Raw genomic sequence first — 24,488 nt, 5'->3', positions numbered from 1 at the left:
TTCTCCTATAAGATAAAGCCCAAAGTTCTTAGCTATGAACTCCAGGCTGAATCTCATCAAATTATTATTATGTGTCACTAGAGGGGTCCCTCTCATTCAGCTCTGAGCTGAACAAGGACATCCTCACCTTTTATGTTTTCAGCTCTGGCCTAGCATCAGGATCAATGTGTGTTTGTTAAATGAGGGGATGAACAGATGAGCAGCAGGGCCGAGAGCAGTCAAGAGGCCCGGGCAGAATTTGCCCAGACCCAAAGGTGAGCCTGGTGATAGGAAATCCAGCGTGGAAAGCAAGTGTCCCTTTATTTGTTTTTTTTAATTTTTTTTTTTTTTTGGATATGGACCATTTTTAAATTTTATTTTTAAATTTTAATTGGAGGATAGTTGCTTTACAATATTGTGTTGGTTTCTGCAATAGAAAACCATAATTGAAGGGGGCTTTCCTGGTGGCTCAGAATGTAAAGAATCTGCCTGCAATGCAAGAGACCATAATTGAAAAAGACATGTGTGCCTCAGTGTTCACTGCAGCACTATGTACAATAGCTAGGACATGGAAGCAACCTAGATGTCCATCGACAGATGAATGGATACAGAAACTGTGGTACATATGTACAACGGAATATTACTCAGTTATAAAAAAGAAAGCATTTGAGTCAGTCCTAAGGAGGTGGATGAACCTAAAGCCTATGGTACAGAGTGAAGTTAAGTCAGAAATAAAAAGACAAATATTGCATATTAATGCATGTGTATGGAATCTGGAAAGATGGTGCTGATGCAGACCATTTTTAGTCTTCATAGAACTTGTTACAACATTGCTTCTGTTTCATGTTTTGGTTTTTTGGCCATGAGACATGTGGGATCTTGGTTTCCTAACCGAGGACTGAACCCACACCCCCTGCATTGGAAGGCAAAGTCTTAACCACTAGGCCACCAGGGAAGTCCCTAGCAATTGGCCCTTTAAACTCACCTAAGATCGGCCTCAAATTTAAAGAATTTGCTCAACTTTTCCAGCAGGATTAACCTTCTTGGGGAAAGCCAGCAGCTCCATCACAAGCCCTTTGACCTTCTCTGCAAACCCTTCCTATCTGCAGCCTCCTTTTCCTCAGCTGGGCTCCATCCTTCTCCTGCTGCTCCCCACCATTCCTCTCCCCAATGGTCAGACCTCCAGCCTTGAAGCCCCTGCTCCCTCAGCCCCCCAGGCTGTTGAATGACCCTGGGTTCTAGGACCGCCTTCCCAATCCAGAAATGGGAGAAGGTCAGTATGTCCTGACACAAGCTAATCATTGTCTTTTGCCCCCAGGCAAAGCAAGCTGCACTTTCCTCCTCTCCATCACCTCTGCCACACCTGGCTCAGCAACAGCCTCCTAATCAGTTTCCCTGAGCCTACCCCCTCCTCCCCATTTGAATGCAGATTTCCAAAGAATAGCAAGGAGAGATAAGAAAGACTTACTCAGAGATAGATGCAAAGAAATAGAGGGAAACAATAGACCGGGAAAGACTAGAGATCTCTTCAAGAAAATTAGATGTACAAAGGGAATATTTCATGCAAAGATGGGCACAATAAAGGACAGAAACAGTATGGACCTAACAGAAGCAGAAGATATTAAGACAAGGCGGCAAGAATACACAGAAGAACTATGCAAAAAAGATCTTCATGACCGGGATAACCACGATGGTGTGATCACTCACCTAGAGCCAGACATCCTGGAATGTGAAATCAAGTGGGCCTTAAAAAGTATCACTATGAACAAAGCTAGTGGAGGTGATGGAATTCCAGTTAAACTATTTCAAATCCTAAATGATGATGCTGTAAAAGTGCTGCACTCAATATGTCAGCAAATTTGGAAAACTCAGCAGTGGCCACAGGACTGGAAAAGGTCCGTTTTCATTCCAATCCTAAAGATGGGCAATCCCAAAGAATGTTCAAACTACTGCACAATTGTACTCATCTCACACAGCAAAGTAATGCTCAAAATTCTCCAAACCAGGTTTCAACAGTATGTGAACCATGAGCTTCCAGATGCTCAAGCTGGAATTAGAAAAGGCAGAGGAACCAGAGATCAAATTGCCAACATCCGTTGGACCATTGAAAAAGCAAGAGAGTTCCAGAAAAACATTAACTTCTGCTTTATTGATTATGCCAAAGCCTTTGAGTGTGAAGATCACAACAAATTCTGGAAAATTCTTAAGAGATGGGAATATCAGACCACCTTACCTGCCTCCTGAGAAATCTGTATGCAGGTGAAGAAGGAATAGTTAGAACCGAACTTGGAACAATGGACTGGTTCCAAATTGGGAAAGGAGTACATCAAGGCTGTATATTGTCATCCTGCTTATTTAACTTATATGCAGAGTACATCATGTGAAATGCTGGATTGGATGAAGCACAAGCTGGAATCAAGATTGCCAGGAGAAATATCAATAACTTCAGATATGCAGATGACACCACCTTTATGGCAGAAAACGAAGAGGAACTAAAGCGCCTCTTGATAAGTGAAAGAGAAGAGTGAAGAAGCTGGCTTAAAACTCAACATTCAAAAAATGAAGATCATGGGATCACTTCATCGCAAATAGGGAAACAATGGAAACAGTGACAGACTTTGTTTTCTTGGGCTCCCAAATCACGGCAGATAGTAACTGCAGCCATAAAATTAAAAGACGCTTGCTCCTTGGAAGAAAAGCTATGACCAACCTAGACAGCATATTAAAAAACAGAGACATTACTTTGCCAACAAAGGTCCATCTAGTCAAAGCTATGGTTTTTCCAGTTCAGTTCAGTTCATTTCAGTCGCTCAGTCGTGTCCAACTCTTTGCGACCCCATGAATGGCAGCACGCCAGGCCTCCCTGTCCATCACCAACTCCCAGAGTTCACTCAGACTCACGTCCATTGAGTCGGTGATGCCATCCAGCCATCTCATCCTCTGTTGTCCCCTTTTCCTTCCACTCCCAATCCCTCCCAGCATCAGAGTCTTTTCCAATGAGTCAACTCTTCGCATGAGGTAGCCAAAGTACTGGAGTTTCAGCTTTAGCATCATTCCTTCCAAAGAAATCCCAGGGCTGATCTCCTTCAGAATGGACTGGTTGGATCTCCTTGCAGTCCAAGGGACTCTCAAGAGTCTTCTCCAACACCACAGTTCAAAAGCATCAATTCTTTGGCGCTCAGCTTTCTTCACAGTCCAACTCTCACATCCATACATGACTACTGGGAAAACCATAGCCTTGACTAGATGGACCTTTATTGGCAAAGTAATGTCTCTGCTTTTGAATATGCTATCTAGGTTGGTCATAACTTTCCTTCCAAGGAGTAAACGTCTTTTAATTTCATGGCTGCAGTCACCACCTGCAGTGATTTTGGAACCCAGAAAAATAAAGTCTGATACTGTTTCCATGTTTTCCCATCTATTTCCCATGAAGTGATAGGACCAGATGCCATGATCTTTGTTTTCTGAATGTTGAGCCAACTTTTTCACTCTCCTCTTTCACTTTCATCAAGAGGCTTTTGAGTTCCTCTTCACTTTCTGCCATAAGGGTGGTGTCATCTGCATATCTGAGGTTATTGATATTTCTCCTGGCAATCTTGATTCCGGCCTGTGCTTCCTCCAGCCCAGCATTTCTCATGATGTACTCTGCATATAAGTTAAATAAGCAGGGTGACAATATACAGCCTTGACATACTCCTTTTCCTATTTGGAACCAGTCTGTTGTTCCATGTCCAGTTCTAACTGTTGCTTCCTGACCTGCATATAGGTTTCTCAAGAGGCAGGTCAGGTGATCTGGTATTCCCATCTCTTTCAGAATTTTCCAGTAGTCATGTATAAATGTGAAAGTTGGACTATAAAGAAAGCTGAGCGCCAAATAATTGATGCTTTTTGAACTGTGGTGTTGGAAAAGACTCTTGAGAGTCTCCTGGACTGCATGGAGATCCAACCGGTCAATCCTAAAGGAAATCAGTCTTGAATATTCATTGGAAGGACAGATGCTGACGCTGAAATGCCAATACTTTGGCCACCTGATATGAAAAACTGACTCATTGGAAAAGACCCTGATGCTGGGAAAGATTGAAGGCAAGAAGAGAAGGGGCCGATAGAGGATAAGATGATTGGATGGCATCACCGACTTGATGGACATGAGTTTGAGCAATCTCCAGGAGTTGGTGATGGACAGGGAAGAAAGAAGTGCTGCAGTCCATGGAATCGCAGAGTTGGATACGACTAAGTGACTGAACTGACTCCCTCCTCCACTTGACTGCCACAGGATATTTCTAGCAGCTTAGAGCACCCTGTGCACAATTCTCTTAGCACTTGTCCTGCAAAATTGTGGTTCTCTCTTTGCCTACCCCACTAGATCATATCATCCTAAACTGAAAGTGTTTAGAGCCTAATGTGTGTTTTGTTCATATTAAGTGTTCAATAAGTTTTGGTGGAATAAAGGAGTAAATAAATATATCTATTCAGCAGAGGGGCTTTCCCAGGTATTGCAGTGGTAAAGAACCCAGCTGACCATGCAGGAGATGCAAAACCCTCAAGTTCAATTCCTGGGTCAAGAAGATCCCCTGGAGTAGGAAATGGCAACCCACTCCAGTATTCTTGCCCAGGAAATTCCATGGACAGAGGAGCCAGATGGGCCACAGGAGTCCATTCGGTCACAGAGTCGGACAAGACTGAGCACACACACACACACACACATATTCAGCAGAGGATATGTAGAATGTATGGCACACAACATGCTATGTCCTTTACAAAGAATTATATCTCCCGGTTTATTACTCAATCCTTGCAACAGCCCTGTAAAGGAGGTAGTATTAGTCCCTATTTTTGAAAGAGGGAACTGAGGCTAGAACAGTGACTCGAATAGTCACAAAGCTGGTTAAGGGGCGAAGGGAAAGGGCAGAGTCTAAGGCTGGCCTCCTTTGCCTCCCTAGCCCCCTGCCCACCTGTCCCCTTCCCTGCCCAGCTAGGGAGAGGATGCACAGAGGCTGAGCTGCTGCTGCTGCTCTGCCTCACTTGGGAAATAAACAAGAAGAATTCTTCTTCTCATCATTTGGTGAGTCGGTGACATTTCGTTTGACAAAGAATCTAGGAAAAGCCTCTCCTGGGACCAGTTTTGGGACTAGGCTGTGATAATATTGCTTTATTGAAAAAGGATGCTAGGAACTGAGCTCCGGATGGCCTTTTACTTGGAATAATTTATGCAGGAAATGAGAAATAATTTTTTTAAAAAGAAACACACATTGATCTACACATGGTCACACAGATAGAAGTGATGGCAGCACACACACACATGAATAATCCCAGAGACACAGACATGCAAAGGCATAAATTCCAGTTCTCCATCAAGATTGTGGCCACACACCCTGTAAAATACCGAAAGATTGCAAGTGTGGTCAATTCAGAGCCCTGTGGACACACCCACTTGCAAAACTGTCTGATGGCTCTGACTTCCCCTCCATGCCTTCCAGGGGAAATTGTGATTTTTTCCCCCACACATGTAAATTTCAGTCATTAAGGGACGCACAGGAAGCTTGACATTGGAGAAATTAATCTCTCCGTGCCTCCGTGCCCTTCGCACTGCCCTGTTCCCTCCTGTGATGATCACACAGTGTCCGGAGAGGCTGCCTATCAGATGACCTGCGCCCCAGGCACCAAGTCCCCACTCTGGATTCACACTGCCTGCGCCTCCAAGGCTTCGGTCATAACCAGTGCCTGGAGGACCACAAAGGAACCAGGAAAAGGCTGAGAAATGAAATGTCTGTGAAATTCTCGTTCGGATACCTCTCAGAAATGAATCTCAGATGCAGAAGGGATGGGAAAGGAGTTTTATCTGAACTATCTCCCTCCCTAGACTGCTTGGGAAGGGCTGGGATTTGAAAGGAAAGCTGAAAGTCAAGAATTCCCCTCCAGCCATGGTGCTTTTGACCTGGGCTGAGAGCAGCACCCAGGATCCCTATTCTTGTGGAATCAGCAACTGAGGAACTCAGAGAGGCCAGGAACTGCACCAGAAGTCAGGACACTTGGGTTGTATCCATCACCCTCCTGGTTGAGCTCGGGATGTGACCCTGGGTACATCACCGTCTGGTCTCAGTTTCTCCATCTATAAAGTAAGAAGTTTAGGACTGCGACTTCCCTGGTAATCCAGTGGTTAAGAATCTGCCTGCCAATGCAGGGGACATGGGTTCGATCCCTGGTCTGTGAAGATTCCGTATGCAGTGGGGCATCTAAGCCTGTGTGCCACAACTACTGAAACCTGCGTGCCCTAGAGCCCATGGTCTGCAACAACGAGGGGCCCAAGCACCACACCTAGAGAGCAGCCCCTGCTCGCCACAGCTGGAGAAAGCCCAAGCACAGCAATGAAGACCCAGCACAGCCAAAAGTAAGGCAGAAAGACAGGACCGGATGGTCACTTCTGCTGCGGTCTCATCGGGTGAATCGTGGCTCTGCCTCCTGCATGCGTGCTCTGTCGTGTCCAGCTCTTTTCAATCCCATGGACTACCACCCGCCAGGCTCCTCTGTCCGTGGGGTTTCCAAGAATACTGGCGTGCGTTGCCATTTGCTACTCCAGGGCATCTTGCCCACCCAGGGATTGAACCCAAGTGTCTTGCATCTCCTGCACTGCCAGGTGGACTCTACCACTGTGCCACCTGGGAAGCTTGGCCAGCTGCTAATGAGACCTCAAACACCTCTATGTACCCACGATGATTATATATCCCAAAGCATGTCCAGCTAGCTTTTAACATTTTGCTTGATAAAAGATGCTTACTCCTTGGAAGGAAAGTTATGACCAACCTAGACAGCATATTAAAAAGCAGAGACATTACTTTGCCAACAAAGGTTCGTCTAGTCAAGGCTATGGTTTTTCCAGTGGTCATGTATGGATGTGAGAGTTGGACTGTGAAGAAAGCTGAGCGCCAAAGAATTGATGCTTTTGAACTGTGGTGTTGGAGAAGACTCTTGAGAGTCCCTTGGACTGCAAGGAGATCCAAACAGTCTATTCTAAAGGAGATCAGCCCTGGGATTTCTTTGGAAGGAATGATGCTAAAGCTGAAACTCCAGTACTTTGGCCACCTCATGCGAAGAGTTGACTCATTGGAAAAGACTCTGATGCTGGGAGGAATTGGGGGAAGGAGGAAAAGGGGACGACAGAGGAGGAGATGGCTGGATGGCATCACTGACTCAATGGACGTGAGTTTGAGTGAATTCTGGGAGTTGGTGATGGACAGGGAGGCCTGGCGTGCTGCGGTTCATGGGGTAGCAAAGAGTTGGACACGACTGAGCGACTGAACTGAACTGAGACAGTACTTTGTGAAGTTGGTAGTACTGGAATCAATACACCCATTCTACAGATGGAATAATCAAAACTGAGACTTGGAGGATCTTGGCCAAGGTCACAAAAAGAAATCAGTATTCATTCAACTCACAAGAAGTTTAAATATTCCCTTGGACATCACTCTCTATTAAAAAGGAAAAAAATGTACAACATACCTTGGAAACCCTGAAATTTGCTCTGGAAAATATTTGTTTCTTTTGGCCAGCTTGGACTTGTTAAGTAAAAACTGTGATTTCAAAGCTTCTGCTGCCTTTTTGCACAGCTTAGGGTAGAGGCCCAGGGCAGATGTTCTTTTATTTAGGAAAAAGGTTTAAGGTCTTCTGGCTGTTAAAGGGGAAGCCAGGCCTACTCCAGGAGGGGAAAGAGGAAAACAAAAGGGAACTCAATTGTTATTCACTCATTCAACAAATATTTATTGAGTGTCTGCTATGTGCCAGGAACTGTTCACAACTGTTAACAAAACAGATACAAATCTCAGCATTCGTGGGGTTTACTTTCTGGTCTGGTCGAGATGGGAGTGGTGGACACGTGATAACAAGGCAGTAAATAAAATACACAGGGCCGGATAACAAGGGCAAAGGAGAAAAGGTAAATGAAAGGGAGTGTGGGGAATTGAAAGTTCCCCACTCACTTCCGGCGAATCTAGGCCAGAGCCTTATAAACATAGAGGAGCATAAAACTCAGAGCAGAAGGGAGGAGCAAGAAGGTGCTGGTTGGGAGAACAGGTGAAAAGGTGGCAAGCCAGGCTGTGAAGGAGAAAATGGACAGTGAGGAGGAATTTCTTCTGTGAGGATTCAGTTCAGTTCAGTCGCTCAGTCGTGATTAGGAGAGGGATTTAAAGACCTGGTTATCTCCTATATCAAGTTTAACTTGTTCTGCCCCCTGCCCTAGAGCATACCCCCTCCTCTGGCATCTCCTGGGGCTGGGACCACTGGTACCTGCCTTGGCCACAAAGTTTAAGGGTGCTCCACAAAATGTAATGGGGATGAAATCAGGACCTGTAAGTGTGCTTAGACACATTTGAATTTAACTCAAAAGGAAGAATCAGTAATACTGATTCTGCCAGTGTTGAAAATGTTGATGCTTTGTTTATCATACATTTTTGTCATTAATTTGGAGGTCTAAAAATATTGCATTAAAATATGATTTCTCTTGATTGCTGAGTTTGGGGGCACCCCCTTAAAGTTATGGGTTTCCCAGGTAGCTCAGTGGTAAAGAATCTGCTTGCCAGTGCAAGAGACTCGGGTTTGATCCCTGGGTTGGGAAAATCCCCTGGAGAAGGAAATGGTGACCCACTCCAGTATTCTTGCCTGGAGAATCCCATGGGCAGAGGAGCCTGGCGGGCTGCAAAGGTCCATGGGGTCATAAAAGAGTTGGACACGATTTAACAACTAAACAACAACAACTTAAAGTTATGCCTGGGGTTAGACCCTGGCTGCAGAGCTGAAAGGGGGTGCAGTTAGCCATCTGCCACCTGGGGTGAGTGAGCCTGGCACCAGTAAAAATGTACCCAGGCAGCAGCTTTGTTACAGGAAAGAAAGAGAAGGGGCCCTGCCCACAGTGGAGAGAGCTGTGCTGGGGGGCCGAGGAGGCCGCATGCCTAGGACCCCAGGACTGAGGGAGGAAGCAGAGCAGGGCTTTCTGCTTGACGAGACCCTGAAGCAAAACAAGATCAGGAGAACCTAATGCCCCTTCTCTCTGGGACTCCACAGAAGCTGTGCCTTCCTCAGTGTGGGAGGACATCTCCAGTTGTTCTGTGGGGATGTTCACAGGAACAGTGGGCTTGGGGGACACGCGGGTGGTTTGTTCTGTGGGGATGTTCACCGGAATGGTGGGGCTTCGGGGACACATGGGGGACACATTGCTAACTGCACCCCCTTTCAGCTCTGCAGCCAGGAGTCCTCCATAATAATTAAACCATGAAAGCACCAGAGTCCATCCCTCGGGAGTGCTGGGGATGGAGTGGGGGCAGTCCCGGGGTACCCCCATGGTCATGAGACCCTGACCAGCCATCCTGCATAACCAGAAGGTGCGGGGAGGGTGGTCTCCAATTGTCTTGGCTCCACAGGAAAGGAGGGGGTGGCATCTTGTCACAGGGTCTGCCCACAAGAGTGTGAGCCCCCTGAGGACAGGGAGTGGGCAGGGTGTGTGTCAGAACAAAAGGGAAGGTTCTACAGAGGACAGAGTCCAGGAGCACATCCACAGACCTGCCTCCAGGGGGCTGTTGGGTGGGCCCAGCCAGTCTGCTTTCCTCACTGCTCCCTGCTTCTCTCCAGTGCGCTCCAAACCCTAGGGCCTTTGATGAGTCACTCCTGTGTTCACAAACACTTTTATTATTGACATAAATAAGTCAGCTATTTGAGACCTCTCAAGTCCTGCAGAACTTTCCAGGCATATGTCTCGTAACTCTCCTTCATAACCTCTAGATCGGGGCTGGCAAACTACACCCAGGCCAAATCCTGAGGCTGCCTGTTTTTTGTAAATAAAGTTTTATTGGCACACGGCCCTACTGTTCCTTTACTCTGGCCTAGGTCTACTTTCCACACCAGTGGCGGTTGAGCAGCTGCAACACTGAAACCTGAAATATTTAAACATAAAACCTGAAATATTTACTGTCTGAAACGTTCCATAAAATGTTTGCTGAGCTGGTCTAGGTTGCAGGTAAGCTGTGCTCATCTCCTCACAGCCTCTGCGAGGCCTGTGCTGGTCCTGCTTTCCAGGATGAAGATGCTACATTTCCCTGCTCTAGCCACTGGACTACGGCTGATTCTTCAAGGGCTCAGGTGAAACATTATTCATCATGTGATGTCTCCTGGATTCCTGCAAAGAGTAGCTCACTCTTCTGTACAGCCTTGATCCATTGTTAGGGTGACCATGAACAAGGTACCACCAAAGCTGAACAATTTTGACAGGGGAGGAGAGCACGATTAATAATTACACAGACACTACAGGCTTCAAGGCTTCCCTGGTGGCTCAGATGGTAAGGAATCAGCCTGCAATGCAGGAAACCCAGGTTCGATCCCTGGGTTGGGAAGACTCCCTGAAGAAGGGAATGGTAACCCACTCCAATAGTCTTGCCTGGAGAATTCCAAGGACAGAGGAGCCTGGCAGGCTACAGTTCATGGGGTCACGAAGAGTCGGCTGATACTGCAAGGCTTCAGCTGAAACAGTCCCAGGCAAACTGGGCTGTCCAGTGGTCCTACACTTGATGCTTGATTCATTCTGCCTCCTTTGGGTCAATCATTTATATACCAGCTCCTCCAATAGGCAGGCTGCTCCAGGGCAAGGAAACTGTGGGGGTTTTGGCCCTCAGAGCATCCTTATCTATAGGCTAAGATCAATGAATGTCCATTGAAATGAAGGAGAAAGAGCTCCATTCTAAACAAGAGCAGTTTCTGTAGGAGCAGCAGCTGGAAAAACAGAGACAGAGGAGCCATTACCCGGAACGGGGAAGAGGCACTTGCAGTCCATGGAGGTGGCAGGCTTGTGTCTGCGTCATTGTACCTGCATACCCAGAGCAAGACTTCCCTGGTGGTCCAGTGGCTAAGACTCCACACTCCCAGGCAAGGGAGCCTGGGTTCAATCCCTGGTGAGGGAACTAGATCTCATGTGCCACAGCTAAGACCTGGCACAGCCAAAATAAATAAATAAATTTATATGTTTATTTTTTTAAAGAGCCAGGATAGTGCCTTATCCTCCGGAAGTCCCGCCTCTGCTTCCCTGCTCCTCTGCAGCACCCACCCTCTCCCTTCCTGCTCTCCCCGTCCATCCACTCAGCTGCTGCCCCTCCTGGCACCTCCCAGGGAGGTGGTCACAACTACATGAGTCTCTGCAGAGTTAGAAAAAGGGGCATGCCACTTCAAGGGTGAGAGTTTATTTTTGCAAGTTCTGAGCTGGGTGATCAGAATTTAGGTATATATACATCTCCCTTCATAAAGTTCCAGCAACAGGGGACTTTCCTGGGGGTCCAATGGCTAAGATTCCAAGCTCCCAATGCAGGGGCCCCGGGTTCAATCCCTGGTCAGGGAACTAGATCCCACAGGCCACAGCTAAGAGTTCACATGCCGCAGCTAACGATCCCACATGCTGCAGTGCAGACTGAAGATTCCAAGTGCCGCAACTAAGAACTGGTGCAGCCAGATAAATAAATATTAAAAGAAAAAAAAGCTCCAGCACATTCTACAGACTTCAGCTCACCAAAGTGGGAGCTAGGAAACAAACGGCTAGGGACTAAGATGACCCACTGAATACATAGATGCTCGCCATCTGTTCTCTGCTGAACAGCTGGGAGACCTCTTTGAAGTGAAAATTCCATTCTAAGCCCTCGCCTTCTTCTCGCTGGTTTCAGTTACTGGTTTCCCACTCTTCTTGAGATCAAGACCAAAATCCTTACCTTGGCTCAGAAGGCCAGGTGTGGTCTGGCCCTGCCCACCTCTCCTCCTTCATCTAGCTGGCGCTTGGCCTTCCAGCCATTCAGACCTCTGGTCCTCAAACAGGACATGCTTCTTCCCATCACAGGCCCTTTGCCCAGCCACCCCATTTCCTGCAAGATGCTCTTCCCTCATCCACCTGGCACTAGCAACTCTGCTTCACTGTCACATCTCAGCTGGACCTGCTTCCTCCAGGGGAGCAACACCGACCTCTCAGACCAGGGAGGCCTCCTTTGTATATTGCATTTCAGGCTTCAGTACCACTTACTGCTGTTTATAATTACATACTCAACTGCGATGATGTGGGCAATGCCTGTTTTCTCCCCTAGGCTCCCTGTGGGCATGGATTCAGGTTTGCTCAGCTCACTTTGACTCCTAGCACACAGTGGCACTCACAGACATTGGTTAAATGATCATTCATGCCAACCCAAGCCAAAGATCAGGAAGGTGACCTCTGGCCACTGCTCATGTCGTAAATTAAAGTGGTTGGAAGTGAGAGCTGGGCATTAAAGTCCTCTCTCTTCCCATCCTCCACTTTCAGCTCTTACTCCTTCTCCTGAAAAAGCTGTCTTTAGGGACCTATAACACAGAGGACCACAAAATGGAGCTTACGTGGGGCTAGATGCTGACTTTGAGTTCACAGGTCAAGACTGGCAAGAGATGTGGACAGACCCTAACAGAGCAGACAGCCAGCCAGTAGGAGGAGGGCTGAGCCAGCACCAAGCAGGTCGACTGAGGGCCTCCCAGCAGGTCTTGTCTCCTCCACAGCATCTTGGGCTCAGAGAAGCCAGAGGAGCCCTTTGTACCGCTCAGGTTTCCTCTTTCCTCCCGCCCTTCCCCAGGATCTTTTGTGCCCAGGGGGTGGGGGGTGGAGGGTATATGTTCACCTCACTGCAGGGCAATCTCTCTGAGGGCAGGAACTGGGCCCTGAATGGCTTTGGCTCTCCATAGCTCCTGGTTAAGGTGCAGCACAGGACTCACATTTGTAGACTCTTGTTCTGATATGCAGGGTATACGGGCTGCCTGCTTAGATGCAGAGCCAGAGGATGGTGTTCAGGCCTGGTGAGGGTGGTGCCAGGAGCCCATGGGACACAGTGGGCTAAGATGTGCAGAAAGGTCCAGACCAACCCGCAGGCCTTCACAGCTGTGCTAGACTAAGAGGCTGCCTGCTCCCTGGGCTGGCTCACCTGAAATATAGAGTGGCTCACCACACCCTCTCGGGTCAGAGAAAGACATGTCCATACCTCCGTTCACCCACCCACCCACCCACCCACCCCAGCAACCTGGCAGCTGAACCCTGGGGTGGGCCCAGCCCACCAGGGAGAAGACAAAGCGGCTGCCTCCAAGCTGGCACCAAGCCCGCTGCTGTGAAGAGAGGCCTCTCTGCACGAGGCCGATAAATAATAGAAAGTGCAAGTGGCCCGAGGTAGCAACCAAGCCGCTGGGCCTCAGGCAGGATGGGGCGAGCGGGCCCCCACGTCAGGAGTACAGGGATTAATAACGTATCAATTTTAATGTAGGGAGAGGGTTTTTTTTCTGCTTCACAAACAGCAAAGTGAATGTTTGAGCATCCCGGCAGGGGGTTAATGAGGACTCTGATTAGTTATTCGGATTTCTCCACACTGCCTCAATCCATCCTGCTAGGAAGCAGAGGAGGGAGGCGGCCGGGTGGAGAGCTGCACAGGGCCCCTCGGCTGAGAAGACAATCTCAGTCTGTGAGCAGGTCTCAGCCCAAGGAAAACCGCAGCCCACTCCCACCCCGTCCTTGCCACCTCCACACACCGTGGTAGAACAGGGAGCTAGACCAACTTCCAGATGACCTGTCCAGCCCCTGGATTGGAGGGGCTTGACTCTGCAGCCACACGGAGTGTCAGTGAGAGAGCATGTCCAGGCTGGAGTCCAGAGGCCTGGGGCTTTCCCAGTACACCAGACTGCCCTCCCCACTCCTCCTGCCCAGCCAAGGCGAATATTCTCCTTTTGCCTTCAGGGAAGCAGCAGATCAGGGATAAGCCCATGTCCGTCTATCAGAAGTCCTCAGCTAGGGCTGTCTGCTGGGCTGGGGGACCTTGGAACCTCCTTGTTGGGAAATCTCTGCCTTCTGGTCCGGGCTGGTGCCCAGCTCAGGGATGGAAGATGAGGCTTGCTGTGATGGCCCCTGAGAACGGGAGCCTCCCAGCATCACTACCTCCTTCTCTGTCCCAGCTGCCAGGGGGAACTCCAGCCACAACCCCTCCACCCTCCCTGCAGACTCCCAGGTCAGTGACAGATCCTGTTCATTTGGCCCCAGACACGCAGGGCACAAAAGAGGGGCAGGAACCTGCAGAGACGCAGCACGCGCTCAGGAAGAGACATCGCCAGGCCATCTGGACGCGTGCTCCATGCCTTTCCCGCTATTGCACCGCAGATGGACTTTGGAGCCAGGGGCCCCACTCCCCATCCACTCCCAGGTCCCAGCCCATCTGCTACAGTCTGGGACCCAGATCCAACCCACACCCAGATCCACAAGGAAATGATGTCACCATAGGCACCGCCCCGCAGTTTTCCCGAGATCATCTGAGGTCCCCCAAGTGCCTCTTTCAGGAGGTTCCTGAGGAAGCGCCTCTCGCATCACCCCCAAAATCCTCAAAGCGCATGCTGAGGTCCTGTCAGCTCTCCCTGACATGAATATTTATCTTTCCCAAAGCCAGGGACTGTCATATTGGCACTCACAGGCACCTGTGGCTTTTCATCTTGGACTGTCGCCCCGTTCACTGTGAATATTGCAGCTGAAGTTTATTGAAGGTTCCCGTGAGCCAGCTGTCTCGTCCAGCTTTACACACATGACCTTGTTAACCTTTGGAGACCCAGTGAGGTGATGCTTATGTGCACCTCCCCCAGAACTCTCTGCAGCAAGATCTCCTCTCTTCATTGTATCAATACCGGAGACACCACATGGCTAGTAAGCACTTGCATTGTGGTTGTTGCAACTGAGTAACTGATTAGTAATTTAATTTCCTTTTAATTTTAATAGACACATGTGTCTGGTGGCTACCAAACGAGACAGCATAGACTCCAGGGTCGAGCAGCACCCTCCGTACCCCAAGCCTGGTAGGGGCACAGACTGGAATCACTGGGTTTGTCTGCTTTTCCGTACTGCCTTTAAAGGCATTCTTGAGTGTGTGAAGAAACTCAGGCAGAGAAGATAAAGAGATAGCGCGTAACCGTGGAGGGCTCATGCTACATGCCAGAACTGGGTACAGAGGTGAGTGGATCTAGTCTCTGCCCTCAGGGGCTCTAGTGCAGCTGATTCTACTCGGGACAGCAGGACTTAGGTGCACGACTGAAGGAGGTGGGATGTGGTCCAGATACTCCATGCCACCCCCTACCCCAAACTCAACCACGCCCAGCCATGAGCCCCACCGTCTCCACTCTGCCCACGCTCCCCAGGTTTGTTCCTCATTCTGGATGAATGGCGTCATTGTCGCTGCAGTCACTCAAGAAGGAAACCTGGGGACTTCCCTGGTGGTCCAGTGGCTGAGACTCCATGCTCTCAATGCAGGAGGTCCAGCTTCCATCCCTGGTCCTGGAACAAAGATCCCACATGCCGCAACTAAGAGTCTATGCACCACGACTAAGATCCGGTGCGGCCAAACAAATAAACAAAAAAGGTTTTTTTGAAAAGAAGAAAACCTGGAGACACCCTCACCTCCTCTTCTTCCTTCCTCCCCCTTCTCTCACCTCCTTTCCATCACATCTGATATCTCACTGTTAAGGTACTTTACTCTCTCCTTCCCACCCGCACTGTCTACGCTCCCAGCTCTGCCGTCTCTTCGCTCTCTCACGTCACCCCGTGATCCAACCACACGGTGTAAACAGGCATTTCCAGGCGCTCAGCACACTTCCCTGTGCCCCGTGCTTCTGAGTCTGCTGTCCGCTCTTCCTGGAACACCCATGCTGGCCTCATTTACTTGGACACACACGCTATGTCTCTGGACCCTCTTCCGCTGAAGGCTTTGCTGAGTATCCTTCCTCTCTGGCCGCTGGTGGCTCCTGAGACCCTGAGCACTCCTCTGTTACGCACTAACTGCCTTGGGTTAAGAGTTCTGGCATCTCCCCTGGCCTTCTCTGAGGTCAGAGACGGTGGCTTTGTCATCCCTGTGTCCAGAGGGCCCACAGGGTGCGGCGTGTGGCGGGAGGTGGACAGGCAGGGCACGTGTCTGCACCAGCAGTTGTCTGAGGCCTGGAGCACCTTCAGGCCCTGCCTTCGCACCTCCCACGCCCTGCCTTTCCGCATTAGGAGTCTTGCAGCCTGGCACCGAGAACATTCCTGATTCACCTCACAGCCTGCTTCCTGGAGGCATGGCAGGGTGACGTCCCACAGAGCCCAGCACTCAGCGTGAGCTCCCGCAGCTCTGAAGAGTCTCAAAAACAGCCCCAACCAAAACGGGCTTGGGTCTGTGACTTCCAAACGGCCTTGCGCACATCTCTGCCTTTGTCTCTGGCCTCCCCACCCAGCCCCACTCACCTTCCCAGTTCCCTTCATGAGCCTCTAAACTGCCAAGTGCATTGGGCACCACCCACAGGAAACCACAGATTCATTCCTGACAACTTACCACCCTGGGCTCCCGCCCTGGGAGGGACCAGCATCATCGGAGAGGCGGTGCCCTCGCTTGCCCGCAGCGCTACCATTCGCAAAGCAGTTCCTTCCATGTTTTCTCATCTCATCCTAACGACCCTCCTATGTGGGGAGGGAAGTTGGGCCCTGTTCCCCCGCTTTACAGATAAAGAAATAGAGGCTCAGGGACTTCCCTGGTGGTCCATGGATAAGACTCTGTGCTCCCAATGCAGGGGGCCCAGGTTCGATCCCTGGCCAGGAAACTAAGATCCCACAACTGAGTCTGAGTGCCCCAACTAGAGAACACGTCCACCACCACTGCTGAGCCTGCGTGCTCTAGAGCTGACACACCCAGTGCACTTCCGGCATGCTGCAAGAAGACCCAGCACAGCCAAAATGGACAGAAAACGAAAGAGAAGAAATAAAGGTTCAGGGAAATGAAGAGCTAGACCCAAGATTCATGTGGAGATCTTTTGATTCTAAGTTCAGTGTTCACCTTACTGGGAGGATGGTGATGTCACCAAGAAAGGTGGATGAGAGAAGTGATAACAGGGGAATAATAGGTTCAGAGGAGGTGTTGATGAGTTTATTTGAGAGTGTGTTGTGCTCAGTGTTTTGTTTTTTTTTTAACTTTTTGTTTTGTATTGAGGTATAGCTGATTAACAAACAATATTGTGATAGTTTCAGATGAACAGCGAAGGGATTCAGCCATACATATATATGTATTCACTCTCCCCCAAACTCCCGGCCCAGTGTCGGGATGGGGCACCATGGTAGAGGACAAAGCTTGGGATGCCTGTCTGGGGGTGTAGTCCACCCCAGTCCACCCTGTGGTCCAGCTACATAAAGTCATCTGCTGTTACCCAAACACCATCCTGTTTCTTCACCTTTGTGCCTCCCTAAGGAATTTACAGCCTTCTCTGCATCTCTGATTTCTGATACACTCCCCAGCCTTCCATGACCGCTTCAGATGCTACCTCCTGCATGATCTTTCCCTGATCTTCTCAGGTAGAAATGGTCCCTCTTCCCTGGGGACTCCTGCACACTTTGTATAAGCCAGCACTGTCGTCTTCATCTCATCCTGTCTACGGCTTTGGTAATTTGCGTGTCTGCCGCGTCCATCGTGGGGACATTCTTGCTCACCTCTGTATCACCCACTATATTTAGAACTATGCCTTGAGCAAAAGAGGAAATATTGGTTGGGCTGAATTTCATTGCTAATTATGTTTTTAAGAGAGGAGGGTTTGACCTATGTCTTTCTAATGGGGTATAAGAAATGTAATGGACATCGCATCTTTTGCCTGCATTTTCAAATCTGAGCTCCACGATGGCTTAGAAGCACACATGCAGAAGATGAAAGGAGGGGCTTATCAACAAAAAACAAGACACAAGAGTAGCCTGAACCCATTAGAAGTGCGCTGGGAAGGCCAAAGACTAGAATGAAGTGGAGACTGAAAACACTCTCCTCCCTACACCCCCTCCCTCACCCGCTCCCTCTCTTCTCTCTCTTAAAAAAAAAAAAGCAATACTTGAAGCAAACAGAAAGAGACAAAAATAAGGGATGAAGGCGGCTACAGCCTGGGGCAGACGGAGGAGGTTACAGATGACAGAAGGAAAGCAAATGATTTAACTCCCACTTTGCTTTGTTTTCTTCAAGGACAGTGATCATCAAACCAGAAAAATGATTTATAAAGGTTTCAAGTTTGAGATAGGTGAGGAGATGGTAAATGAGCATCTTATAGCTTTAAATAAAATCAAGGCTGCAGACACAAGCAAATCACATCTTAGAGTAAGGAAAGAGCTTCGAACTGTAGAACCACTGCTATCTATTTGTGAACTGATGGAAAGAAATCATTTTTAGAGATGGAAGATGCAAAAGCTGTGTTGTCTTTCTTTTTTAAAAAAAGATCTTTTTGATGTGGATCATTTTTTAAAGTCTTTATTGAATTTGTTACAATATTACTTCTGTTTTATGTTTTTGGGGTTTTCTTTTTTGGCTAAAAGGTATGTGAGATCTTAGTTTCAGGGATTGAACCAGCAGCCCCAGCATTGCAAGGTGAGATCTTAACCACTGGACTGCCAGGGAAGTCCCAGAAGTTGTATTTTCTTAAAGTGGTAAACATTAGATTCTGGAAGCGACATGAGAGTGAGTCTGATATTCATTGCTAACAAAAATTCCAAATTGGAATATTTATGGAAGAAATAAGTGACGACCCCAAACCAGAATAGTTTCATTGAAAAACAATCACATCAAACTAACTTTATGGCCCTTAAAAAACACTTAGAATCCCTAGGCTGGTAGATAAGGAAGATTCCAAGACCTATCTTGATTTTAGCAAGCTCTGTGACATCTTTCACAATATCTGTCTGGATAGGATAAGATGGGATAAGATGGAAGTGTAAGCTGGATGCACAGGGACAAATAAACAGTTACTAGGCCTACCATCGGAGAAGGCAATGGCACCCCACTCCAGTACTCTTGCCTGAAAAATCCCATGGACGGAGGAGCCTGGTAGGCTGCAGTCCATGGGGTCGCTAAGCGTCAGACACGACTGAGCAACTTCACTGTCACTTTTCACTTTCATGCATTGGAGAAGGAAATGGCAACCCACTCCAGTGTTCTTGCCTGGAGAATCCCAGGGACGGGGGAGCCTGGTGGGCTGCCGTCTATGGGGTTGCACAGAGTTGGACACGACTGAAGCGACTTAGCAGCAGCAGCAGCAGCAGACTTACCATGGGAGGCATTTTGTAATACATGCAAATATCACATCACTAGGCAGCACACGTGAAACTAACATGATATTGCGTGTGTGCTATGTTTCACTAAAAAGGAGTAAGTTGGATGGGGAAAGTGGTAGGTGAACTTTTAGCTAGATTGTGATTGTCCCCAGTCAGTACTGATTAGTACATTTCAGCATGAAGGGAGGTCTTTCATGTTGAAATAACCAGCTCGGGGTGTTGAGCATCGTTACCAACAATTTGCATACCACTGTAGAAGGTGTGTCTACCATCCACACACGGAAGGGATACTTAATGTGTTTAAAGACAGAATTAAGATTGAAAGCGTGTGAGGCAGGAAACACAGGCTGAAAGCAAGGCCTGTTGAACAGAGAGAAATAAAGTTATACTGGGAGAGTAAAATGCAGACAGTGTAAGTGAGGGAGATGGAGCTTAAAAGCATCACATATGAAAAAAAAATTCAATAGGTACTAGTGTTATGATGTGGCTGCCAAAAGCAATAAAAAGGTAATTGCAATCTGAGGCTGCCCTCCTACGAGTCCAGGTGAAGGGGGTAATGGCTCAGACCACTTTGGAGGGTTGTGTTTACGTCCGAAGGGGAGACCTGATCATCAGCTGTGCATCTGGGGAGGGAGGCTAGGATGCCAGAGAAAGGTAGACACCTGCAGAACAGAAGACGTGGGGGGAGGAGTGCGTATTACCTTCAGTATTTAAATTAGAGCCATTGTGCAGAGGAGGGGCTTCCCAGGTAGTAAAGGGGCCCAGCGGCAAAGAACCCGCCTGCAATGCAAGAGTGCAGGAGTTCCATCCCTGGGTCGAGAAGATCCCCTGGAGGAGGAAATGGCACCCACTCCAGTCTTCTTGCCTGGAGAATCCCATGGACAGAGGAGCCTGGTGGGCTACAGTCCAAGGGGTTGCAAAGAGTCAGACACGACTGAGCACACACACACACACAACGCAGCTGCAGCATATGCCGAGGACACGTTGGTTTCACACTGGGCTGCCTGGAGGACAGAACTGAGACAGAGAGGTGGAGGTGACAGAGACAAATCTCCCCATCACGTGAGGGTGTTCTACAAGCGAGAGCTGCCCCAGCAGGAAGAGCCGCCCTCCCCGGGAGTTATTAGGAAGGGGACAAAAGTCTGCTGCTGGAGGTACCTTCATGGTATGGCAGGTTAAACTCACTGACCTCTGAGGTCCCCGCCGGCTCTAAGACATGACGAGATCCCTGAGCGAGGAAGGTGTTTCTGATTGGGGCCAAGCCTCTCCAGGGTCCCTTGAATGCATTGCAGAAGTTGCCATCTCCTTCGCCGGCATAATAAATCTGGTCACGCATTCTGGGCACTGCTCTTGGGAAAGATCATAGTCTCAGGATGTGTGGCATTTGGAAGAGAGCCCTCATGCTCCTTTTTGCTCCTCACAGAGATCCCCCGCTGCCAGCACTTCAGGAAGGAAGGTGGGCTCCTGCTGCACCTTCCCCCGGGGCTGAGCGGGACTGGGCAGAGGTAGCAGAGAAGCTGCCATCCGTGGAGCTGGCAGGGCCCAGCCTGGGCACAAGCCAGAGAGCCAGCCACGCGGCTGAGAGCGTGACCACAGGCTGATAACCGGTCAGGAGGGAGCAGCGAGGAGCAGAAAAGGGGTAGGTTCTAAGGAAGGCCGACCTAAGAGCCAAATGGTCTCCCGGGATCGTGCGCTCAACACCTGGGGATACGAATTAAGCATCTGCGAGGGATCCTTATTTCCAGCCATCTCTGTGCCTTCGCCCACATGGCTCCCTCTTCTCGAATGTTCTCCCTGGCCTCCAGGTTTGCCTTTTCTGGTTTTGTTCATCCTCCAAGGCCCGGATCCTTTGTCCCACCCTTTAGTCTCCCAGTTGAGGACGTTTCCCACGGCGGCACCCGTCGTGAGCTTGACCCCTGGGTGAGGCGAGGGGTCCCTGGCACAACCACTTTGCGGACTCACCCACTAGGTCAATTCTGTGCCTCCTGTGTCCCCTGCACTAGGAAGCAAGCTCCTTGAGAATAGAGAAAGGTTCTCTTGTATATGACTAGCCTGCGTGTCAGTGGCAAGATGACAGGTGGTAGAGAGCTGAACCCAACCCTCTAGGTATCCTGTTCAGAACGAGTGAAAGGAGCACGGTGGCAAGCCCCGAAGGCCCATTTGAGCCCACACGCTTATGATTTTCCTCCGTAAATGTTGTTTCAGGTATTTCCTCCTTTATCACATACGTCAAACCCTGTTCATCTAATGGCCTGCTTTCATTTCTGGATCTTTTTCTGTTGCTCTCCCTCATCCAACTATCCATCCATCTACCTATCCTTCCACCCATCCATGCTTCCCCACTTTTAACCAACACATAATGAGCATCTGCTACAGGCTAGGTTACCAAAAAGACTAAGATGTGTTTGCTGCTTATATGGAGGGCACGGTTAGAGCAGGGGACACAGCCATGTAAACAGATAATGAAAACCCAAGGTGGTAAGTGCTGCACCAGAGGTGAGGGTGGTGTGCTGGGGCTGCAGGGGGAGTGATGGAAAGAAGGATGCTGCTGGTCAAGGTACCGAAACCGCTCATCACCCTCTCAGCCCTGCATGTGAGCGGGTGCCTCGCGTCCTTTTCCCTGGCCAATCCTCCTAATATAGCCCTCAGAAGAAGGATGGGGACTGTGGAGAACAGGGACAGAATGTAAAGGGCTTGGCCTCGTGGTCCATAGAGAGTCCGTGGTCAGACTTAGAATGAGCCCCAGACCCCTCTGCAGCCATGCTGGGGTCTCTAAGGTCCAGAGTCTGCATTTTCGAGCCGCTTACCTCCCCCCACCCCCAATGCAGCAGCACACTCGGCAAGTCATTTATTCCTCCATAACATTTGCTCGAAGGAACGCTGCCGCTGAATTATGGCTGGGACCATTATCTCACAATAACTGTCTGGGAAATGTTAATGTTAATGCATGGATCATGCAGAATGCCACATTAGGGGTTTTATGGTGGACATAACATTTTTATGAACTTTTTCTCTGGTAGCATCAGCCTTTGATGGAAAGAAAAGAAAAAAGAAAAGGAAGAAAGACAGGGTGGGAAGGAAGAAAGAGAGCTGGCATGGGGAGCAGAAGTGCCATCTGAGAGTACCCCGGACTGAGCCAGTGAGCTGCTCACCCCCAGGAAGGCCCGCCTGGCCATGCTCCAGGGGCCGAATATCTTCAGCATTAGGTATTTGTGAGCAGGAAGCAACCAGCCAAATTGGCGACTGGTGGGAGACAGGGTCTACTGGGGCAGACCCATAAAACTTCTCAGTCTTTTCAGCCACCTGCTGCCAGGCGGGCACTTGGTGCCAGCCAGGGAGGGCTGGGGAAAGGTGTGCGAGGCTTAGGGGGGCGGCCAGCTTGCCCCCTGGGTGAGGGGAGGGGTCCCTGGCACAACCGCTTTGCGGGCTCACCTTGAGGAGTGATGGCTAATGGCTTAAAGAGATTTTAATTTCTGCCATTAAAAGACAAAAAAAGGAAAAACACGATCTTGGGAATGGCAGTATTTTACACCTGGCTTTTAGAAAGGACTAATAAAGGCAGTGTTTAGCATTTTATATCCTTACTCAAAAATAACGATCTTTGGTTCTCATCTCAGACATATTTTAAGTGAACTCGTGTCTCCTATCTCCAGAATCTTCCTTCAGGAGGCTGGATTTATAGCTCTGTTCTTTACCTGCCCTGGGCTTCAATTTAAGTCTCATAACTGCTGCACAACGGTCAGTTTGCCTCTCCTCTCCCCCGCATGCCCGCACCCCTGCTTCACCTCTGCAGTTGCCCTGATGCTGTTACTGCAATTTTTCTTCCAGACAAGAGTACTGTTTAGCTCCTGACCCTGCAAGACACCTGACACCTGTTTACAGTCATTGCTTCGAGCACAAACTCGGGCTGGGGGTGGCACAGCCACACTGCTTGGCGGGCCCCTCCCTGGAGCCTCCAGATCCTGGCCCAGGGGAGTCAGTCCCTGTCCAGCCCGTGGGTCCCTCTGACCCGGGACAGGCAGGGCAGGGGGACCTGAATAGGGGGGTCCCTGGCCTCTGGAGCTGGCAGGGGGCTGGATCTTAACGGGAACACAGCTGCGGGAGTGCTGAGAAGAACTGACAAGCTAGCATGGTTCCCTAGAAAAAACTGCCAGGCTCCTCTTGGACGACAGTGTGACTCGAGATGACCTTAGGCAGGTCACTAAATCTCCAGGAGCCATTTTTCCTCCGGGAAAGCGAAGCCAGAGCAATCCGTACACCTCCCTGCGCCGGAGTCGGTGATCCTACGGCCGCGCAGACCACCTGGAGGCCGGCCGTGTGGGCTGGGGTGTCTTGTCTGCCCCTGAGGCTAGGTGAGCGCCATGGGCATGGGGCCAATGGGTTTAGATCCAGACCATGCCTCTTCCTAGCTCGGAGAACTTGGACAGGTTTTTACAAACTCTGAGTTTCCATTTGCTTGCATGTAAAAAGGCAATCACAGTGCCGACCTTGTCAGTTGGGAAGGCAAACCTGCAACTGACCGCTGTGCCACATGTGAGGTTCCATGCTAGAGTGGAAACACCACGAGGGCAGGGGTCTTGGCTTGTTACCTCCACAATGTCTCTCTCTAATACCTGGGATGGTTCTTGGCACAGAGTAGCCCCTGCCATCAGTATTTTCAGTATTTAGGGAATGAATGAACATCCAGGGATGTCTGGATAAATAGGAGCTCCTCAGGATCCCCATCTTTACCCAACAGAGACCCTGGGCATCTACCCTGAAGCTGCCTAGAGGAGGACATCCCCCAGGCTCATGGGGCTGTTCCACTCTCCTGACAAAACGCCGGCTTAAGGGACATCGGATGCAGTCATGATCTGGGATGCAGAAGGCGTGTGTGCAAGTCCACACTTCTGCTCCCTCCCACAGAGAGCAGGGGTACTTGCTTAGAGCACCCCCTTTCCAAACACCCCTCAGCTCCTAGCTAGGCCACTCCCCTTCTTCTCAGGATGCCATATTCTCGTTCCTGGGGACCCCCCGCCATATGTTCCATTCGAGCTCTAAACTGCATGCTAATTGTCCTGAATGAACAGCTCCAGCTGGAAAAGCAGGCAGGCCATTTACAGACCTTAAGATAACACCCAGTTTCCCGTAAGTGAGGGGGTTTCCTGGGAAGGGGAATGGAAAGTCTTTCTTTCAGGGCCAGAGCTGGGCGAGACAGGTCCCTGGGGCTGGGGCCACAGTCCAGGGCACCGGCTCCTTCTGGTCTCTACCCAAGCAAACCTGTTTCTGAGGGGCCCTCCCTGTGGAGATTCAGAGCCATTCTCTGGCTCCACCAGGCAGCCAAGCTCCCATACGTACACTCGCTCTCCACGGGTGATGAGGGTCCCTTCCAACCATTTCCCTTGCCATTCCAAGAGTCCAGCAA

General features: G+C 49.6%; 1 protein-coding gene across 4 annotated transcripts in view; it reads right to left on the bottom strand.

Annotated features, from left to right (window-relative positions):
* Positions 1 to 24,488, bottom strand: part of PKNOX2 (PBX/knotted 1 homeobox 2) — a 298,165-nt gene that overhangs the window by 113,542 nt on the left and 160,135 nt on the right. Inside the window, exon 2 of one of the 4 annotated variants that reach the window (XM_070365179.1) lies at positions 15,151 to 15,313. The exons of 2 other annotated variants lie outside the window; for them this stretch is intronic. The gene's annotated coding sequence lies outside the window, so the exon portion shown is untranslated. Of the gene's footprint in view, positions 1 to 15,150; positions 15,314 to 20,273; positions 20,293 to 24,488 lie in introns of those variants that run through there. One more of the 4 variants, XM_005894355.2, reaches the window with a different exon arrangement.

This window comes from Bos mutus, chromosome 29, assembly GCF_027580195.1.
Source record: "Bos mutus isolate GX-2022 chromosome 29, NWIPB_WYAK_1.1, whole genome shotgun sequence".
NCBI classification, from domain to species: Eukaryota; Metazoa; Chordata; class Mammalia; order Artiodactyla; family Bovidae; genus Bos; species Bos mutus.
This window is presented reverse-complemented; position numbering and strand designations above follow the sequence as displayed.